Source organism: Rhineura floridana, chromosome 10 (assembly GCF_030035675.1).
Source record: "Rhineura floridana isolate rRhiFlo1 chromosome 10, rRhiFlo1.hap2, whole genome shotgun sequence".
Classification (NCBI taxonomy): Eukaryota; Metazoa; Chordata; class Lepidosauria; order Squamata; family Rhineuridae; genus Rhineura; species Rhineura floridana.
The window spans coordinates 39,827,267-39,842,909 of NC_084489.1; the positions used below are offsets into that span (position 1 = coordinate 39,827,267).

General features: G+C 41.8%; 1 protein-coding gene across 2 annotated transcripts in view; it reads left to right on the forward strand.

Annotated features, from left to right (window-relative positions):
- The first annotated feature begins 12,797 nt into the window (after positions 1–12,797).
- The window catches only part of OSBPL3 (oxysterol binding protein like 3), a 141,737-nt gene continuing 138,891 nt past the window's right edge, over positions 12,798–15,643 (forward strand). For both annotated transcript variants that reach the window (XM_061585754.1, XM_061585756.1), the window contains exon 1: positions 12,798–12,912. The gene's annotated coding sequence lies outside the window, so the exon portion shown is untranslated. The remainder of the gene's footprint in view (positions 12,913–15,643) is intronic.

Below are 15,643 nucleotides of genomic sequence, written 5' to 3' on the forward strand. Positions count from 1 at the left end.
GGAGTGGCTCTGAGGTGGGGTGAGTGGTCCCTGGGTTGACCCAGGGCGATCCTTCCCCAGACTGGAGCCCTGGGGTGGATTGGGGGTTGCTCTGTACAGTCCTATTAGAGACAGAGATAGAGAGAACCATGCCACTTGTGAGTTAGGAAAGGGAAAGTATTCCATATCTTCTCCTCAGTGTCTGAAGGCTGTGATTAGTTTGGGGGTTCAAGGGGCTGGACAAGGATGTGAATGGCAAGCTTGGTCCAGATCCCTTCTTCTCCTAAGTCAATGGCCTCAGCGGAGAAGTAGGGGAAGGCATTTTGGTTTTAAGTATGCCCCCCTAGTTAACGATCCAATTCCTTTTTCCTCCTGTATCTTTTCATTTTTTCTATATATATGTGTGTGTGTGCAGAGAATTGTCAATATTATAATCGTTATTTATTCAGGAGCCTCCACTGATATCTATCTTTATTCTGAACTCTATAATTATTGCCTGTATGCATTCCTTTTCAAGTGCATTGCAGTAGAGATTAAGGCAGATAATCAAGTCAGTGTTTCCCCCCTTACAATCAACACCTCATTCCCCCCTGCTGCTTTCTGTCTGTCAGTTACAATCAACACTTCATTGACATCAGTGAAAGGGAATACACATTTGAAGAGCTCACATAGAAAGTAGATCGATAAAAGTACCACTCACACTATTGATGATTTCAAAGCAATTTTAAAAAAAGAATAAAAGAAGAAGAATGAATCAGAAACCACGCTCAGAGAGTTGCTACTTCAACATTCTCTCTGCAGAGATAGAGAATATCAGAAATAATAATCCGATGGCAAATCCAATTATTCCAGAAATGACAATGAGTGGGAAAGTTGTCATGAATGGATTGGACAGTGACAGTGGGGTAATTCAACAGTTTTAGACTCTGGACTTAATGATCTGACTCCCCACCCCCTTACCTTTTAAGATGGTAATATGCATTACTTCACTTCCTTCACAATGTAGTAAGCCAGTCCTGCTCTGTTTGTGGGGCACCTTGCTCCTTCTGCCCCGGAGTCCTATTCTGATGGACTCCCTAGACACCAGCCATCTTTTAAGGATGAGCACATGGATTCATTTCTATTCAGCTGCATGTTGGTATGAGTGACTGGATGCTTGGTTTTCTGGATCTTCCCTCCATCCCCCTGTAAGCCATATAGTCACACTCATTTTTCATGTCGAAAGGCTGAAAGATTAGAGATTCTGGAGATGTTGCTGGGTCTGAGAAATCATTAAAGAAAGAAAGAAAGAAAGAAAGAAAGAAAGAAAGAAAGAAAGAAAGAAAGAAAGAAAGAAAGAAAGAAAGAAAGAAAGAAAGAAAGAAAGAAAGAAAGAAAGGACCTCACAGTCCTGTTGTAGACAACCCCACTATCAGTTTCAGCCCAGCCGTGGCTGTGCTTCCCACAAAGCTTTTGCATGGATGGATCTTTAAGATGGAAAGGAAGAGAAGAGCAGCAGTGAGGGAGTGTTTAGGCAAGAGAGGTTTTGCACGGGATCCTGTGTGTACATATACCATCTTATTCTGGGAAGGACCAGCTGGAAGGCACTGTGGACAGAGGCTTTAAAAGTGGTGGGGAACCTGTGACCTTTTGATGTTGTTGGATTACAGCTACCATCAGCCTCAGCAACCATGGTCAATGCTGGGAAATGATAAGAGCTGCAGTTTACTTCAGGAATAGGGAAACTGTGGCCCTCCATATGTTACAGGACTACAACTCCCATCATTCCTGACCATGCTGGGCTGGGGCTGATGGAAGTTGGGCCACAGGTCTTCCAACACTGCTTTAAAGCCATGGTGGCAGTGAGTGTTTACAAGCTAGGAGCTACTTGGACTTCGAGATGGTTAAGAGGATGAGCTGTGAACCAGGAAGTGCCACATTCAATTTTCATGCCATGACGTTTCTGTTGTTGTGTAAATGTGAACCAGGAAGTGCCACATTCAAATTTCATCTTTGCCATGACGTTTCTGTTGTTGTGTAAATGTGTATATTTGTTAAGCAGAGAAGTCAGCAGTCTGAAATGCGTGTGTGCCAGTATGTGTGTTTACCTAAGAAAGCAGGCTTTTACCCTGCATTGAGATCACTGAGACATAAGAGTAAAATAAGAAAAGCTACTTTATTTATAGAAATACATAGTAGATAGAAAGGCATACCTAGTTCTAACTTAACTAAGTTGGAGGCGCAATGCCCAGGCTTGGGAGTTGCCCTCACGGCTAAGAGAGAGGGAGAGCAGAGACAGGTGTCTCCTCTCTCCTGGACAGTCCAGTCGGAGAAGAGAAGAGAGGAAAGGGCAGAAGGAGGAGGGGCAGATAAGCTTCCTTAAGACGTATCAGTCTAACAACAGAAGGAAGTCAGTCAGAGCATCACAGGTAAAGGTAATCAAGCCTATCCATCTGGAGGACCCTTGCTCTATCTCTCTTCTGGAACATAAACAAAAGAACAAAACAGGAGTTGATCTTGACCCACTTCCAACAGTCTCCAGGTGGTCTTAGGCAAGCCACTATTCTTTCAGCCTGAATCCCTTCCCATTGTCAATAATGGGGATGATAATATTGACTTGGCTTGCAGGGATGTTGCAAGGATTAACAGAATCATGCTATGCACACTTGGAAAAGCGCTATATATATGCAAAGTGTTGTTCTAGTTACAGGTTTCCACCACATAATATTTACCGAGTAGGTCAGATGAAATTCACCGAACCTTATTAATGGACAACAGTACCAGCTTTTCTTGCACTGGCAACATCAGTGGATGTACTGGGAGGAGTAGATAGTAACTTGCAAGATTTTGCACAGGTGTCTAGGGTAGACATGATGTCCTGCCAGAATAGACTGCCCACATGACTCTATAAGTAGTTTTAGGATTGGACTGTGGTATGGTATAAAGGATTCCCAGTTAGTTTGTTTTAATTTGACAAGGTGCAAACATACCAGGGATAGCCAATGTGGTGCCCTCCAGATGTTGCTGGACTCCAGCTCTCATCAGCCCCAGCCAGCATGACAAATGGTCAGCGATGATGGATGTTGTAGTCTAGCAACATCTGGAGGACACCATGTTGGCCACCCTGAAATATACTATTAAACATGATGGACTATCAAACAAGGTGTAAACACTATCTGACTGGGTTTTACCCATCACTTGCTTCAGGGAATGTTATAAAACTTTAGGGAATCATTGAAAAACTACTTTGGAAACAGGATTTCCTTGTTTTCATTTTAAACCTCTGTGTCCCCCCCCCCTTAGTTTATTATCATTGTTCTTTATTTTTCTCTATGGAAAAAAAAACTTTGCTGACCTTTTCCATGGGCTTTTTAGTGAATCATCAGAGCAATAGATATTTCAAGCAGCTGTGTACATTCAAAGGAAATTCCCGAGCTAGTGAAGAACAGTCATGCAGCCTTGAGCCCACCATCAGTATTCCAGTAGTTAATTTGTTAGTTGGAGCTCAAAATTGCCAGGAATCCACCCCACTAACCTTGGGAAACTGCCCCTAATCCTAGATGTATTGTGCGTGGGTTATATGGTTAATCCATTGCCAGGCAAAGGATCTCTGCATATGCCAAGAGGCATCTTCTCTGTTACTTTGCATGTTTTGCACTGCTTCTCCCTCCTCCTCCTCCTGGGCTAAATCTGGAGTTCTGCTTATTACATTGGGTGGTGGAGGAAGGATAGGCAGCAGGATGAGGGGAGGAATAAGAGAGTGGAGTGGCTGTTCTTTCAAAGATGCTGGGAAGGTTTCTGGGTTGAGATCTAGTACCTGTGGTGGACTCACATCAGTACTCCCCCCAGTGGGCAGGCTTGCTGGTGGTAGCTGGCAGCAGAGTAGCAGCAGAGCTGGGCAGTTGTGTGCCATTCACCATTTTAGTTACCCACAATGTCCCTTATGTAGCAATGCTCTGAGGCAGTGGGGATATTAGAAATGGCAGGCAGATCACAGACTAACTGGGGTGGGAGGGGCAGGGCTGTTGTCAGAAGGGGGCCCTAGAAGAGCGCTGGTGCCATGGCAGCTGCCCAATGGTGCCGGCTGCTGATATCAGCCCTGAACTTTTGCATGGATGCACTCTTATATGAAGGGAACAGTAATCCACAAAAGCCTATGCCATAATATATGTGTTAGTCTTTAAGGGGCCACAAGATGCTTGTGTTTTTGTTGCAACAGAATAACATTCTGGAAAACCATATTTTGGTTTTTGACGTATTCTCTTAGATCAGGAGCTGGAACATTCAGATGACCACATCACTGGGGATAATTTCAGTTCCATGTAGACAAAAAAAGTCCCATAGATTGAATCGGGGTATGTGTGTGTGGCGGGGAAGCCCAAAGGTTGTGTCTGTGTGAAGCACTGAAAAAATATAACTGCTGTGTGGATTATGGCTACTTTTCCCCAGATTTTTCTATAGTTTCATTTTCACTTTCTAGTTTTGCCTCCTCAGGATCAACAAGCTGTGACTCAAGTGGCCGCACTAACTGACTGCTGCTCTCAGCAGCAAAACCTGCAACAGGCGTCTCTGTAATAAACAAGAGATAATGCTCCTATATGGGTGAACTTCAGCTGTGATGTGCCCCCATCTCTTCCCCATGCTGCAAGATCCCCCAGTCAGAGTGGAAGTAAGCAGGTCGATAGCACAATTAAAAGAGATCCTATTTGCTCACTGAATAACCCTGCCTGGGCCAGTCTAACCTACTATCGCACAGGGTTGTTGTGAGAACAAAATGAGACTAGGGTTCAAATCCCCACATAGCCATGAAGCTCACTGAGTGACCTTGGGCCAGTCACTGCCTCTCAGCCTCATGAAAACCCTATTCATAGGGTCACCATAAGTTGGAATCAACTTGAAGGCGGTACATATATTTTTTATTTTGAATATGATGATTATGATAATAAATATGCAGCATTTCAAATTAATTCTGTATGAGAAGCATTCCATGCCAAGCTTGGAAAACCAAGGATGAGGTATAAAATGTAGACAAAAATACTTTTGACAAAATGCCGTTTATATTTTATATATATGAGCCTGGGTAGGGAACATTTAATCTAGCCTACTTGCTTTCAGCAAGAAGGGTTAAGTGCCTTCAGGCTAGGGCAGTCACCAGAAGACCATAGCAGAGACAAAGGAGCCTAGTGTTGTGGAGATGTTAGATGGGAGCTTTGGAGAGTAAAGATGGAGGCTCCTGAAGGCTGCAATTCTAAACACACTTACTAAGGGATTAAGCCCCATAGAACTCAACAGGACTGACTTCTAAGTAGATATAGTTTGGACTGTGCTGTTGGTAAACCTTGACTAGGGTTCTTCTGCAAAGACATCCATATCCAAGCAGGGTTGGCAACCCCCTGCCTGGAATACCCTGCCCGTATCTTTTAATGTGGCTACTCCAAATGTTTTTACAGATTTGACCCTTTACTTCAGAAAGAGGTCTGAAAAATGAGTAAGAGTAAGAAGTGTCTTTTAAAATTGTTCTTTTCAATTCACTCTTGAATGAACATCATACCTAGGGCAGATCCACACCATTCCTTTAAAGCACATTCAACACCCATTTGAAGCACATGAATCCCACCACAGAATCATGGGAACTGCAGTTTGTTAAGAGTGGTGAGAACTATAACTGTGAGGGGGAAATGACACTTCCCAGAATTCTTTAGGGGAAGTCATGCGCTTTAAATGCGAGTTGGATGTGCTTTACACATATTGTGTGAATCCGCTTAATAAATTTTGCCTGCATGTAAATTGTTCTAATTAATTTTTCAAAATGAAAATAAGCTATAAAGTGTAGTGGGTGACCATGGGCTACTCACCATTTCTCAGCCTATCTGCCCCTCAGGATGAAAACAATGGAGAACCATGACTACCCCAAGGCATACTTAAAATGTAAAGGAAGTATTGTACAACCATAGTATGCAATTGGATACTTATAGGGACACAGCATGACAAAACTGGGTGGAAGTAAAAGTTCTACACTTAGGAAAAAGAAACCAAATGCACAGTTATAAGATGGGGGATACTTGGCTCAGCAGTACGACATGCAAGAAGGATCTTGGAATTGTTGTTGATCACAAGCTGAATATGAGCCAACAGTGTGATGTGGCTGCAAAAAAGGCAAATGCTATATCAGGCTGCATTAACAGAAGTATAGTTTCCAAATCATGTGAAGTATTAGTTCCCCTCTATTCAGCACTGGTTAGGCCTCATCTTGAGTGCTGTGTCCAGTTCTGGTCTCTGCACTTCAAGAAGGATGCAGACAAACTGGAACTGGTTCAGAGGAGGGCAACAAGGATGATCAGGGGACTGGAAACAACGCCCTATGAGGAGAGACTGAAGGAACTGGGCATATTTAACCTGGAGAAGAGAAGACTGAGGGGAGATATGATAGCACTCTTTAAGTATTTGAAAGGTTGCCACACAGAGGAGGGCCGGGATCTCTTCTCAATGATCCCAGAGTGCAGGACACAGAATAATGGGCTCAAGTTGCAAGAAGCCAGATTTCGACTGGACATCAGGAAAAGCTTCCTAACTGTTAGAGCCATACAACAATGGAACTAATTACTAGAGAGGTAGTGGGATCTCCGACACTGGAGGCATTCAAGAGGCAGCTGGACAGCCATCTGTCGGGAATGCTTTGATTTGGATTCCTGCATTGAGCAGGGGGTTGGACTTGATGGCCTTATAGGCCCCTTCCAACTCTACTATTCTATGATTCTATGAAAATATTTATATAAGCATGACTATCAAATATGTTTATTTATATAACCTGTAAAGATATTTATAGTGCAATCCTATGTTTGTTTACTCAGAAGCAAGTCCCAATGTATTCAATGGGGCTTACTCAACCAGGGAAAACTGCAGCCTCAAGTGATAAGGAACTTGTTCTTTTAACAAGTCCTTTAAGTTGAGAGCTTATCCCAGTCTGCGTCTGTGTTGAAATTGCTTTTTAATATGTTTTTAAATTTTTTCTTAAAAAAAATGTTTTTAAAGCTTTTAAAAATGTTTTTAAAGATGTTTTGTTTTAATATATTTTAAAGTCTGTTTTTATGATTTATAAAGTGTTTTTAGTGCTTTTGTTTGCTGCCCTGGGCTCCTACTGGGAGGAAGGGTGGGATATAAATAAAATAATAAAAATAAATAAATAAACTTCATTCATTTTTTAAAAAAATGAGTATTAGTTTCCTACATAATAAAAACTGTGATAAACCCTGCCTAATTTCTTTAAAAATAGGGTTGGAGGGAGAGAGATTTACAACACGAACACAAGTCTGCACTTTACTCACAATCATGAAAGGGCGGGGTTGCAGCCAGAGCTTTGAAAAGTTACTTTAAACTACAACTCCCATCAGCCCCAGCCAGCATGGCCACTGGATTGGGCTGATGGGAGTTGTAGCTAGAGCATGATCTGTTTAAAAAAAAGTGCAGGGGGGTTTTACGTTTTGGTGTATATCTCGGGAATTAGACCACCTAGAAACTTTTTTTTTTAAATTGAAGCGGAGAGTCCAGAGAGTAAGGGGTGGTAGCCAGAGAGGCGGAGCCCCCCCCCCAAAACCAGAGACTCCAGCCAAAAACACACACACCGGGGCACACACACACACAAATCATCGTCACTCACTTCCACAGCTCTTCGCCATTCTGCCTTCCTTGCCCTGGCTTTTTCCTCCGGCGTCCATTTTTTCCTCTCAGAGTCAGACGCTAGCAGGCTCCCCCTGCCTATTCATCTCTTCTATCGTGCCTCCTAACACAGATCACGAGGGAAGAGACAGTCTGCGCAGAGGTCCAATCAGTGTGAGGCACATATCTTGTGTTAACCAATCACAGCCAGGAGCTGACTTCCCCTTGTTCCCGCCCCCAAGTAACGTCCAACCTAACGTGGAAACGTTAAAGTTGAAGCTGAAAAGTAGGGAAATTACTATTCGTTCCGTTACTTGCCAAATGTAATGGAATTACCCACTTGTTATTTAAAATTGTAACGAGTTAAAAGTAACTCGTTAAAAATAACGAGTTACTTCCAAGCTCTGTCTCCACCAGAGGGCAGAAAGCAAAGGCCAGGTTAGGCAGGGTTTCCACTGGTTCACAATGAGAGCAGGGAATTTGCATCACTACAGCTGCAATCTTATACCCCCTTTTCAAGTGCATAAGCCCCATTGAATGTTATTGGACCATTCTGAGCAGGAATGGACGATTCTTTCCATTTCAGTTTCTCGATGTTTCTCATTTTTTCCAGTCTTAAGTTCAGTTATCTGTAAACTGATCCCCTTCATTCTGTTCCTTCATTGTTCCATGGAGTTGTTTTGCCCCATGTTCCTGAATTCTAGTTTAGCTGATAGATTTGCAAAGTGTAATTCTGGAATTTGGAGCATGCCCAGTTAGCTACAGCATTCAGTTCCTTCAGTCCATTTGCACCTCTCCCCCCCCCATTATATCACATTATATCAAGTTTCTCAATGTTTGGAGGTGGTTTAATTCCCAGGTCTTCCGGGTGGCCCCTCCCTTCATCAGAACCTATCTCATTTATTCCTGGGGGACCAAAGAATTTGAACGTCTGAAAAGGAAGAACCCAGCTGACTGTGAAAATGATGAGTAATTTGACTGATAACAAAGAACACAGTTGCCAGCATTATTCATGTTCTTGGCTTGTGGACATGTATATACAAGTATTTAAAGTAACACTTGCTCAACAATTTGCTTTTAATAATGTTATTTGTTATTTAATTTTGAGAATTGTTACTTAATTTTGGGAATTGTATTATTTTATTGATGTATTATGTTCTATTGATGTATTGTTATATTCATGTTTTCTTTGTAAGCCGCCTTGAGGGCCTTTTGGCCATAAGGCGGGGTATAAATTTAATAAATAAATAAATAAATAAATAAATAAATAAATAATGCATTGATAAAACCCTATAAAAAACAATCGATGTGATCATACATAACTTCACATCAAGATTCTTGTTACTGTTTGCTTTTTTACTAATCTGCACAAACCTTCTCCCTAATTCAGAGGTAGATTGCCTCCGAGCATGGGTTTGCTCTGCCCGGTACCTTAATCCTCCTGTCCTGAATTCCACTTTAGCTGTGAGATTTCAGAAGTTTAATTCTTGAACTGGAGCATGCACAGTTAGCCACAGAATTCAGGGAGGTTCCATTGTCAAAGGGAGGAAGATACAAACAAACTGAATTAACTGAAAGCGGCTGCAAAATGCCATGCACAGCACTCTGTACAAAATTTGGAAATGAAAACTGGAACAATGGAGAATTTTTTGAAGTTCCACTTCAAAAAACAAGAGCAGGGAATTTGCATCACTACAGCTGCAATCCTATACGCACTTTTCAAGTGCATAAGCCCCATGGAATGTTATTGGACCTACTTCTGAACAGAGATGGATGATTCTTTCAGTTTCTCGACGTTTCTCATTTTTTTCCAGTCTTAAGTTCAGTTCTCTGTATTTCCACATCAATTTTGGGTTTTGATTCAGTGGAATTTTTCATTCACTCTGAAGCCAAGTTATACCCCCGAACACTCATTCCAAACCTCAGGACAAGTCAGTACTACAGGCAGCCAAATCATCCTGTAAGTTATTCTAAAGGAGGTGTTGGGAACCTCTGCCCCACTGACGAATCTGAGCCCACCAGGAGGTCCCATTGGGCCTACAAGACCATTTTCCCCAAACCACACCCACCTGTCAATCAGCTGATGTCAGTCATCAATCCTGCCTTGGCTACACACACCTGTTCCTAAAATAGAACAGGAGCAAACAGACAAAGCCAGATTAAATCCTGCTCAGCTTGTTTGCATTAAATTCTGCTTAGTTGGATGCAAGCCCTCAAAGCAAGCAGCCCCATTTTTTTTTTGAAGGGGCACCCACTATGAGAAGGGCTTTTCCCACACAGACCCAATGCTTGTCCCAACTAGCACGGTCAATAGTTAGGAGTGGTGGGAGTGAGAATCCAACATCTGGAGGGCACCAAGTAAGCTACCCCTCTTCTAAAGCCCTAGCTCAATCTCCATGGTCTTTGGGGCAGGAGAAGGAGCTGAGGAGAGTAGCTGAATTATTCACGGAACTCTTTACATTTGAGCTCTATAATCAGGACTTCATTTTGTGGGAGTCTCTTGAACAAATATTGAGAAAAGCAGGTTTCCTTGGCGTTAGACTGTTCTGTGCCACGGGCATCAGAGTACAAGCTAGGGTCTTATTATTCCAAAGACAAATTAGAAATAGAATGTCCGTCATGTGCTTCAGTGCACAGCCCAGGCTCATAAGTGCAACCCCTGAGAAGAGTGGGATCAGCTTTAATGAAGACAAACAGAAGAAGTCCCTGCTGAAATTGCTAAAAAATTTAATAATGTTGTGCTACTTGGAGTTATGTAACAGAAGCCTTTTTGCACCATTTTTCAGTGATAAATCATACGCATATTAGAAATTACTGTATAACAGAAAGCATGATAGAAAAAGATGGCAAATTGGAGTCCCCAACCTTTTTGGGCTTTGGACACATTTAAAAACCTAAGAAATTGTGAAAGATGCCACAAAATAACCATTTTGCAAAAGAATAATTGGCAATGCTCAGAATCCTCCCCACACCTCCTAAAAAAACCAGGCAAAACACCTATAACCCCCACACCCAAATAAAACACAGATGCAAAAACAGGCAAACCCTCTCCAAATTAAAAACTGGGAAAATAGAGGGGTTTAGTGAGCACCAAAGGTTTGTCTGAGGGCACCATGTTAGGGATCTCAGTGGTAATGGACAAATGTAACCTTAGATCTAATGTAGAAAATGATACAGAAAATCCTTGGGGAAGGCCCATAACTGAGAACACATGTGTTGCATGCAAAACATCACAGATTTGATTTCTGTGCATCTCTAGGTAGGAACTTTTTTTTAAGAATCAATTTTTTTTACTTTAAAAAAGTTCATGTTATCTATGATAACACCCACCTGTAAAAAGTGTCACAATATTACCACTCTTAGAAATGACTTCACTAGTACAATGTTACTATTCGCTAATACATAAAATAAACTAGAAATATTTAAATTGTATATAAATAGATAGATGCTGCAATCCACATTTACTCATATTTTCATCAAGTGATTGGAGGCATAACCTCCTGTAACCATGCCCAAAATATCCTCCATTTTCATAGAGGAAGTAGCTCCATTTCATATAGACTAATTCACTAACCCGTTATGTATTCATTTTGCATCTTTATTTCTCAGGTAGGACTGGGAAACTCTCCTGTCGGAAAGTGGCTCTCAGATTAATCAATAGTCTGAGATATAAGGCAGATTCCTTCATTCATATATATCTGTCATTGCCTGCTGATCAGCATCTTTATGCTTTATGTCTTGTATATTTTTGTTTGGTGTTTTGCATCTTGACAGTCGAGTTGTCAGGATGTGCTTTTTGCATTCCTGTTGTGTTTCATTCTCATCCAAATGCTATTTTTACAGCTATTATGATAACGAACATGTCACAATGTAGATGTCAAAGGCTTCCATAGTTCCTTTGATGAGTCTCTCTCTCTCTCACTCTCTCTCTCTCTGCCATTTACAGACTCCTGGGTGAGATTTACTGTTTGTCATCACTACCCCAAAATAGTCATTAAACTTTGAGCAGAGTTTTGTATTTTGGTTTCAAAAGAAGTTAACAGCTCGGTATGTTAAGAACATATATACTAACCTCCCAAAACTGCAAACATGAAAGTTGCATGTGCATCTCTTACAGTCATTTCTGAGGACAGAAGATGGTCCTATTAGTAATGAACTGAAAAATGTCATTTGCAAGATTTTCGTTCAGAATTTCCTTTCTCTTAAACCAAACCAGTATTCTGTTATCCCAGCCTCCTCTTTCTCCTAATCTTACTTACTAGGATCTGAGACCTATTAAAATCAAGAGACTGACTCCCAAGAAATACTGTTGCATGCCACCCCAATCTCCAAGCAGTGTGAGACTTCCAGGGGTTCCTACACTTACACAGCGTTTTGTTTCCTTGGAAAGAAGGTCAGTGAAGACTACGGTGTCTTATAGGATATGTTTTTTATTTACACGCATTCCAACCTGAGCTTAAGATGGAGGGATTCACAGCATTAACAGTCCATCAGATCTTGCTCCCCATTGCCCATAGCTTTGGGGGTCCAGAGAGCAAGGCTCTCTGTGTGTCTCCTGTTCCCAGCTTCTCCAGACTAACTAAACACACAAGCCTCTCTTTGGCTGCAGGATGTGGGGAGGAGGGCCCCTCTCCTGAAAAGAGTTCCAATAGCCATAGGATCTCTCCTGGCCACATCCCTTTGCATATGCAGATTGACCACTCCATAAGACATTAACTCACAGGCTAACTTGGCTAAACTATTAACTTATGCAAAGAAAACTGGTTTGACCAGTGGACAGGTTTTTTTCCTTTGCAGATCCCAAATCAGAGGCTAGCTACAAGATTCATAGAAATCATCCATCACACACCCCAAATCCCACAACAGTATGTTAGGGATTAGCCTGCCAGCGGCCTTCAACAGTCTTCCTCACACCAATGAGATGTGAAAACAATTTTGAGAGCTGAGTCCAAAATATGTTTACTTCAGTTCACTAGGACTTGGCTCCTGCTAAGTATTAAGTCATTATGAAATGTTTCAGCATTCCTAAAGATATCAGCTCGCTGTATTAGCTTATCAGCATTATGTAACTTTTTAGAACTACTGTTGTATGCCAAGTACCTGCCTTCTCCCCTTGTACTTTATTCAGTCCACATCACTTGGTCTGACACTAGGTCAGCCTTCCAGACTCTGGTGCCCTCCAGATGTTTTAGGCTATAACTTCCTTCATCTTTGACCCTTGGCTGTACTTGCTGGAGCTGATAGGGAGCTGGAGTCCAAAATGTCTGAAGAGCATCATGTTGGGGGAGGCTGTAACAGGTAGTGTTCTATCATTAGCATATCTCAAACAGGAGTGAGTCAGTTTTACTAATTTGCTCACTAGATTTAGAAAGAGATTATGAAAATAAATTGCTAAATTGAGACTGGTTATCAGTTTATATACAAGCAGCAAAGCTAGTGGGTGTATCTCAGATACAGCTGTAGACGTGGGGGCAGATTTTTGGTGATGAAAGATGTACAAACTGCATTGGAAGCAAACCTGTGATTGCTGTAGGGTCAGAGCAAAACAGTGGCAGCTCTTTGCAAAATGCCAAAGGTCAATTCTGTTCTATAAGGAGGCCTCAAAAGGAAAGTTTAAGAATTCCTGATGGATAAATAGGAATTTAGGAAAGTGTTAGGAAAGTGTGATTTGTTATTGTATTTTTATTTAAAGTTGTTATTGTTGCTTTTAAATAATGTTATCATCTTATTTAATTTTTGTAAATTGTATTGTTTTTATTGATATGTATTTCTATATTTGTGTTTATTTTTTGTAAGCCGCCTTGAGGGCCTTTTGGCCAAAAGGCAGCATAGAAATAAACCATAATAATAATAATTCCCATGAAGAACTTGCCCCCCCCTCCGCCATGCAGAATCCACAACTTGGATCAGAGGGAAGGCGATAGGCCCAAACTGAATTGTTGCTTGTCATTACAGACTAATAGTGTTGCAGTGTATTGGCCCTTCTGGTTTGCCATACCAGGAACCACTGAGTCAGCTTTCAGGGTATGTGCTGTTTAGTTTTGGTTCTGCATTACAAGCAGCAACCTGCTGCAGAGTTTGTTCCCTCTATAAACTGTTTTATATTTAAGTTGTTGTTATACATATAATCTGTGTGGCTGCTTTTTCACAACACAGTGTGTAGGACCAGAGGTCTCAGCACAGTCTGCAACATACGTAGTTTGGTTCAGATCCACCCAGCTGCTAATGTAATGGAGTCATTTGGTAACCAAGATGCATTCTGCACTCTAGGCTGCACTGAATCCAAATGCTCCCACCCACATCCTTCACTTACAGTTGTACTACACCGGAACTGGGAAGCCTTTGGATCTCCAGAGGTTGTTGGACTCCCAACTCCCATAGCCCTGACCAGTAAGGCCAATGATCAGGGAAGATGGGAGTTGTAGTCCAGAAGCACTTGGACTGCTAAAGATTCCACACTCTTGCATTACATCCATCCCAGATACTGAACCATCCCAGATAACTTATGGGAAATATGTAGCTCACGTGATCACAAGTTGATAAATGTTTATTCATATAATCTTTCTGGTTTTAAATTGTCAGTGAGACGGCTGCTGCAGTAAAATGCCCGCATCTAGTGGAAATGTTCATTCACAGAATAAGATTAGGATTTAATATTTTGTGTGTTGTGTTTTCTTTTTCAGTGAAAAGGGGGGTGTTTTGTAGTTGAGGTTAGGAATACTCCAGATATATTAGTTGCTTGGTTCTAAGAGTTAAGAATTATGGGGTAGTAGTCAGTACTAGGCCTACTCTGAGTAGACCCATTGAAGTTAATAGATATGACTAATTTAGGCTCATTAATTTTAGTGGGTCTAAATAGGAGTCAGTTGAATATAACCCATAGTTCACTTTCTACTGATGATTAAGGTCACTGCAGCATATGTGTCTGCATATCCACAAGTAAGTTTGGAGAGTGGCTATTCAATTGCTTTCATTTCCAGGAAGCTTGTTAACTGTGCTTAGTGCTACCCACTTGCCACAAGACTTACAGCTGGCTGCCATAAGTAATCTTGCCCCTATGTTGTACTTGTCTATATGTGGCAACTGGGAACGACAGTAGCAGCTAGAGATCTGAAAGCCCCATGTGTATGAGAAGGGATCTAATTGAACAACGTTATTAGCACTGGAGGATTGGCTCTACCATTGGGCAGTGAGATGGCTGCCTCAGGCATGCTGGGGACAGGAAATGGTGGTAAGATATTGGAAAACTGAGCTTTGTGTCCTATGCATCCTGCCCTGTGCCTCCTAAGTTAGTCTGCAGTGGAGCATGCTGCCAGGACATGCTGCCACCTTCACCTTTGCCTCATGCAGCAAAATGTATTTGGCTGGTCCTGAATGCTGTCCTATAGGGTTTCAGGGCCATTAGCAACCCCAGGTATTTTCTGATTCGGCCAGACTTCAAAACTCATCAGCTCCAGATGTTGGACCACCCTGAACTGCTGGCATCTGAAACATTCCTCTTTTGGCAGAATGTAAGAGGCCACCAGCAGACATCAAGTTGTTATCTAAGGCCCCTTTGGGTCATTCTGTTGGGTTGGCATAAGAGCAAGGGCTGCATCCTTTTTATCCTAAGCTTTTGCAAGATTGTACTTGCCACAAAGCATGGTGTAGTATGTCGGACTCTTTCTTGATGTGGTAACTAGTCATATTGTAAGCATTCCTAATTTTATTATATTTTTTACAGTTAACTACATGGTATATCTACTCACCTTCAACCTCTGAAATTTAGAACAAGGTGTGATGACAACAAGCTTAATTTCTAGTTGGGATAAGCTGCTGCTGCTGCTGCTTTTTAAAGTATTTCTAGCCCACAAGTCAGTGGCTGCCAATGCAGTGCTCCCCAACATTGTTGGAATGTAAGTCCCATCATCCATGACTCTCGGCCATGCTGGCTTGAGCTGATGGGAGTTGGAGTCCAATAACATCTCGAGGGCACCATGTTGGATATCCCTACCCTAAGTGTATGGGATGTTGGGTTGATGAAAGCACC